This window comes from Euprymna scolopes, chromosome 7 (genome assembly GCF_053919585.1).
Source record: "Euprymna scolopes isolate OS-2025 chromosome 7, ASM5391958v1, whole genome shotgun sequence".
Lineage (NCBI taxonomy): Eukaryota > Metazoa > Mollusca > Cephalopoda > Sepiida > Sepiolidae > Euprymna > Euprymna scolopes.
Window position 1 is genome coordinate 36,228,748 of NC_136488.1, and position 7,500 is coordinate 36,236,247.

Here is a 7,500-nt window from a genome sequence, read left to right on the forward strand (position 1 = left end):
TGAATCGAATTTTATATAAAGGTTGTCTTTCATGTACAAATAAAAGAAAGTCAAATCATAATTTTTTTTGTTATTGATTTATTAGCAAATAAAAGTTGTTTGTATTTTAAGGAAAGTGGACCTTGGGTTTACTTTTGGCCGTCTCGTAACTCTCGCTCCCTTATGTTTGTCCGTTAGTCCTCACATTCCATGAGTGATTTCTGACAAAGGGTGAAGAATTGCTGTCTTTTGTCCATCTAACACATCGTTGGCCAGTTGAAGTATGTTTTAGCTAGTTACATCAAGTGGCTTCATAGCTTGTCTAGCGTGATTTCCATCAGAAAAATAATTGCTTTCTATTTCAACAAAATGTGGTACCCGTATAGAGTGAAGAAAAAAAAACTCTATCGAGAGGGGAGCGGTCACCCTTATTGAGTAGAAAAATAGCCGTAAGCTAACCCGGCGATCAGTTATAACACCTCCACTCTCGAAGGAGGATATAATTAATAGGAGGGTGCACGCACCTCGTACGACTGATTTCCTATTTACGTGCCTCCTCACGAGGGTAGAGTTCGACACAAGGTCAGTTTTAATCTGGAGAAAATCTGGCTCTTCAAAAAGGAGCACTCTGGATTGGAACAAAAAGTTTAAATACCTCGGTCTGTAAAGATCTCTCTTTCACTGGCCGATAACAGAAATGATGGAGTCTAGATACTACACTTTATATTTTCTTCTACTAAAAGGACTGAGTACCACTGCTCCAGTGGTTTAACTGTGCTCCTTGGTTACCAAAATGATGCCAAGAACGAGCCTCGACTGGCGTGAGAAGTGTCTGGAAACAATATAAACTAAATTTGAATTTTATGGTTTTTTGTTAGGCAATAAATGTTTAAATTAAGCATTTGAATCTCATTTTTATTTTTCCAGTACAAAATATGTACGATTAAATTGGTTAGGCGCCATTTTTTTTCTTTGTATTTGTCGTCTATAATAATATTTTGAACATTGTCTACCTCTCTCTCTCTCTCTCTCTCTCTCTCTCTCTCTCTCTCTCTCTCTCTCTCTCTCTCTCTCTCTCTCTCTCTCTCTCTCTGCTGTAGTTGTCTTCCGCTTAACTATCGTCAATCTTCTTCGCTTAAAAACAAAACAGTCTGTTCACTCGTCCCTTTCGTCGGGTTTTATACTCTTTCTCTCCCTCCTCTTTCCCATAATGTTTTGGATGAAAGTGTCAATCTCAATAGATTTTTCATAAAACAATATTTTTTCCACTATAAGAGGTAAGTTAAGTTCGATTCTATGTTCTTTGCATTCATTTAAACCATAAAATTCTTCGAAATATCACTTAAACGCATTTTCAGATCTTTATGAAGATTTTTTTTTTTTAATTTCTAGATCAATAGTCCAAGAAACATTTTATTTTGTTTGTTTATTTATTTCAGTGCGATTAGTACGTCGGGAGAGCTGTCCTTACGGTTAAAATTTATGTTTTGCAGTCGGATGCGTTAATATTTTCTGCCTTTTTCATTCCCCCCCCCCCAAACCCGTAAATCGCATTCGAAAATATTCGGACAGATATGGGTCTCCTCTTATAGAAGCACATGGATTTTTTTTAATATATTATTTGTACTCAGTAAAAATCCTCACGCAGGTTATCATCTTAGATTACTTACTGAGAATAACCGGTGGTGTTCCCTAGAATCCGGGTGACAAGTTCTCCCAGATCTCAGGCACTCTCCATTTCTTTCGATAACATTTGCAAATTGAATTTGAGTTATCAAAACAGCCGCTTACCATTGACTTCTCCCTGGCAATGACCATTGGTCTTCACTGGAATTTTGGTGGTAATAAGTATACCCAAGGTTCTAGTCCTCTTTGCACTCATCCAGTGGAGGTCTGTTTAGTGTTTTTACTCCTCAGTCTTTCCTTCTTCCTTAACCCTTCTCGAGTATTTGGTGCGGTGTTAGTCGATGCCGATACTACAATTATTATTATTATTTTATTTTATTTACTTGCTAAAATTAATCACTTTCTAACAATAGTAAAACCTTTTTCTCTGTAATATTAAAAACCGTTAGGTTCATACTATAATCATATTCTATTAGTGTCTGCAGTCTGCGTGATGTTTCATGAGGATTACTTTAATATGAGAATTACACATTTTTCATTATTATAAAATTACAATGCCTTTCGTTCAAGCAAATCATTTAGTTATAAACCGCCATCTTGGGTGTTTATTGTTTACATAAATAATGTACTAATAAATTAAAATCGCCCCAAATTTGATGAACATATTTTTTTCTAATATTAAATGTCACCCTTATAACTAGTGTACACCATCCGTCAAAAATAGCAGAAAAAGAAAGTATGCTTAACCAGTATTCGTACATGTTATTAATCTAAATATATTACTAAAATAAATCACAGAATTACGTCGGTAATTAGAGTTTCACAGATAAATTATTATCATTATTCCCCTCTCTCTCTCTCTCTCTCACTCACTCACTCACTCACTCACTCACTCACTCACTCACTCACTCACTCACACACACACACACACACACACACACACACACACACACCACGGTTGGTTTTTTATTATACAGTGGAAGAATTTCAAAAATCCATTTCATGCGTCGGATCGTCTCAGGTCGTTGTCTGACTTGCTATTTTTGCTTAAAATGTTTTCGTTCAGGTCCTCTAGTTTTAGTTGACAAAATTTTGCGTGAAGGGATATATTTATTTACACACAAAAAAACACATTAGTGTTTATTACAGAGTGAAGGATTGTTTTAATTTTCTGAAAAATTAGGAGTGGTTAAGTTTTCTATATAAATCTATATATCGATAAAAGTGAACGTGGTGTGTGTGTGTACATTTCCCTACGCAATAACTCTGTCAATTTTTAGTCTACAGGCTCGAAATTTGATATACAGGGTACTGAGATTTAGAAAAATCGATGTGATCGGTTTTTGGCCAGAAATTTGGCGATTAAGGGGTCAAAGTTCAACGATTTGACCTTTGAGAGCTCTACCAAACTCCTCCGACAATTTTGGGTCTACGCACTTGAAATTTTAGATATAGGTTTCTTTGACATGGATCTAACTTAATAACTTGATTTGAGCCCAAAACAATAAATTTTAAGGGGTCATAATAGGGGTCAAAGTTAAAAAAAAATTGACCTCTGCGGTCTCTTTCAAATTACTCGGACAATTTCTGGTCTAAATATTTGAAATTTTACATAAAGGATATTCAGAGATAAGGCAAGCTTTTTCATCAGTTTGGGTCGAAAATTTTTAGTTACCAATATATAAATGTATGTATGTTTGCATGTCTGCCTTAAACTTTCAATAGAAGCGACGGATTTTACAAAGATCAGTATCGTTTTCAAGTTCGACCTTTCATACGACAAATATCGAAAATTAGCTAAAAACATTAATATCTTCCCCTTCAACTAGACATTTTCTACGAGGGGGGGGTCACTTTTTTTCGCCGATATTTTTTAAAGTTATCCTCTCCTTTTAGATTGTCTAGCTTTAATTTTAAAAAATGTCGCTTCCGGTTTGGCGGTGGTCGTAACAGCATAAACGTTAGGTTTTACCCCGTTCTTTTCCTCCTTTGCGGTACGAGTTCGAGCCTGCTTTCCTACTACTACTTTTTTTTTTTTTGCTCAACATACACATCCAAATACCCGAGCAACGCCGGGCTGAAATGCTAGTGTATTATAAAATGATTGACTTGTAAAAGCTGAAATATACATCTTATTAATTTGGCTTCTTATGTTAATGTTTTTTATAATCTCAAACATTAATTCTCTTCATTTTCCATTTTAACTTGCTTTTCTGTATTTAATTATTATATATTACATATGAGATTTCTTTACTGTGTATGTTTTTATAATCTGATTTGTGTAAATATTTACATATGTATACAGACACATATGTGCATGAATATGGCCATATGCTTGTTTCTATATATATGTATATGTTATATGTTTGTTTGCGTATATGAATGTAGATATATATATATGAATATGGGTATATGTTTGTGTGTGTGTGTGCGTGTGCGTATATATATATATGAATATGGCTATATGTTTGTGTGTATACATATATATATGTGAATATGGGTATATGTTTGTGTGTATGTATATATATATATATGTGTGTGTGTGTGTGTGAATATGGGTATATGTCTGTGTGTATATATGTGTGAATATGGGTATATGTCTGTGTGTGTATATATGGGAATATGGGTATATGTTTGTGTATATATATGAATATGGGTATATGTTTGTGTGTATATATATAAATATGGGTATATGTTTGTGTGTATATATATATATATATATATGAATATGGGTATATGTTTGTGTGTATATACATATGAATATGGGTATATGTTTGCTTGTATATATATATATATGAATATGGGTATATGTTTGCTTGTATATATATATATATGAATATGGGTATATGTTTGTGTGTATATATATATATAATGAATATGGGTATATGTTTGTGTATATATATATAAATGAATATGGGTATATGTTTGGGTGTATATATATATATATATATATATATATATATAAATATGGGTATATGTTTGGGTGTATATATATATGAATATGGGTATATGTTTGGGTGTGTGTGTATATATATATATATATATATATATATATATATATAATATGAATATGGGTATATGTTTGAGTGTATATATATATATATGAATATGGGTATATGTTTGAGTGTATATATATATATATGAATATGGGTATATGTTTGAGTGTATATATATATATGAATATGGGTATATGTTTGAGTGTATATATATATATGAATATGGGTATATGTTTGGGTGTATATACAGTGATGATCATATTTATTGGCACGGTAAAATAAAAGTTAAATTTTGTCTAATAAATTCTAAAAAAGGGATTAAATTAAAGAAAATAACAAAGTATATTATGTATTTTTAACTGGCCTTTCCGATGCAGGCAATCGGATTTTAGAAAAAATAAAAAACAAAGGAACAACAAACATAATTGCAAAAAAACCTTGTTCAAAATTATTGGCACGATTTATTTAATAATCAATTGTATAGCCTTTGGCCTTGATTACCTTCCTCAGTCGCTTTTCATAGTTTACAACCAAGTTGTTGCACTCTTCAGTAGTAATTTTAGCCCACTCTTCCTGACAATAATCCTCCAATTGAATAAGATTCTTAGGCTTCCTTTGCATTACCCTCAATTTTAATGTTCTCCATAAATTTTCAATTTGATTAAGGTCTGGGCTTTGTGATGGCCACTCCAAAACATTAATATGATTGTCCTCAAGCCATTTCTTAGTCAGTTTAGCCGAATGCTTTGGGTCATTATCTTGCATGAACCACCAACGACGACCAAGTGAGAGCTCTTTAGCAGAGTCTTTCAGGTTTTCATCCAATATTTTAACATAATCTTCCTTTTTTATGCTACCTGTGACCTTAACAAGTCACCCTGGTCCAGAGGCAGCAAAGGATCCCCAAAACATCAAACTGCCTCCACCGTGCTTCACTGTGGGTATGGTGTTCTTAGGCAGGAAAGCTTCGCCAGATTTTCTGTAAATATAAGACACTTTATTATGGCCAAATAACTCTATTTTCGTTTCGTCAGTCCATAGAACACGTTTCCAGAATGCAACATCTTTATCAATATGACGTTTTGCAAAGGCTAGCCTTGCTTTCAGGTGCATAGGCTTCAATAAGGGAGTCTTTCTCGGACGACATGCTTTTAAACCAGCTCTCTTCAAAACTCTACCAACTGTATGTCGAGATACATTCACTCCAGAGGTGCTCTGTTCATCAACAATCTCCCCAACAGAGATCCTTGGGTTTTGTTTTACTTGTCGAACAATTTTCCGTTCATCTCTTGGGGAAAGAATCCTTTTTCTCCCTCTACCCTCTAAACTCATAACGTGGCCTTGCGATTTGAACTTGTTTATTATGGCTCTAACAGTGGATTTGGGAAGGTTTAGCTTCTTTGAAATCTTATCATAGCCCTCCCCATTGGTATGGCATGCTACAACAAGCTTCCTGACGTCTTCGCTGTGTTCCTTAGTTTTAACCATGGCGATTGAAAATTATAATTTAGTCACTTATAATAGTTTAAATAAATCGCTATCTAAAAATTATCTGAAAAAAATTATTCACTGAATTAGCGTTAAACAAGCATAATATGGCTATAAAAAGTTCAGAAAGCACGTAAACCGGAAATTGATTGATATTATACTGATACTAAAAGAAAAACACGGCCGTGCCAATAATTTTGAACAAGGTTTTTTTGCAATTATGTTTGTTGTTCCTTTGTTTTTTATTTTTTCTAAAATCCGATTGCTGCATCGGAAAGGCCAGTTAAAAATACATAATATACTTTGTTATTTTCTTTAATTTAATCCCTTTTTTAGAATTTATTAGACAAAATTTAACTTTTATTTTACCGTGCCAATAAATATGATCATCACTGTATATATATAAATATGGGTATATGTTTGGGTGTATATATATACATGAATATGGGTATATGTTTGGGTGTATATATATATATATATATATATATATTATACATATATATATGAATATGGGTATATGTTTGGGTGTATATATATATATATATATTATATATATGAATATGGGTATATGTTTGGGTGTATATATATATATATATAATGGGTATATGTTTGGGTGTATATATATATATATATATATATATATATATATATATGGGTATATGTTTGGGTGTATATATATATATATGAATATGGGTATATGTTTGGGTGTATATATATATATATATATATGAATATGGGTATATGTTTGGGTGTATATATATAATAATATATATATATATGAATATGGGTATATGTTTGGGTGTATATATATATATATATATATATATGAATATGGGTATATGTTTGGGTGTATATATATATATATTTATATATATATATATATATATGAATATGGGTATATGTTTGGGTATATATATATATATATGAATATGGGTATATGTTTGGGTATATATATATATATATATATATGAATATAGGTATATGTTTGGGTATATATATATATATATATATATATATATATATATATATATGAATATAGGTATATGTTTGGGTATATATATATATATATATGATATATAGGTATATGTTTGGGTATATAGTATATATATATATATAGGTAATATGTTTGGGTATATATATATATATATATATATATAGGTATATGTTTGGGTATATATATATATATATATATGGGTATATGTTTGGGTATATATATATATATATAGTATATGTTTGGGTATATATATATATATATATATATATATATATATGGGTATATGTTTGGGTAATTTATATATTATTATATATATATAGGTATATGTTTGGGTATATATATATATATATATATATATGGGTATATGTTTGGGTATATATATATATATATGAATATAGGTATATGTTTGGGTATATA

At 31.2% G+C, this 7,500-nt stretch overlaps 1 protein-coding gene across 2 annotated transcripts in view; it reads left to right on the forward strand.

Annotated features, from left to right (window-relative positions):
- LOC145279672 (uncharacterized) overlaps positions 1-7,500 on the forward strand; it is a 62,741-nt gene that overhangs the window by 28,370 nt on the left and 26,871 nt on the right. Inside the window, exon 1 of one of the 2 annotated variants that reach the window (XM_080130937.1) lies at positions 1,106-1,256. The exons of the other annotated variant lie outside the window; for it this stretch is intronic. The gene's annotated coding sequence lies outside the window, so the exon portion shown is untranslated. Of the gene's footprint in view, positions 1-1,105; positions 1,257-7,500 lie in introns of those variants that run through there. 2 annotated transcript variants of the gene reach the window in all.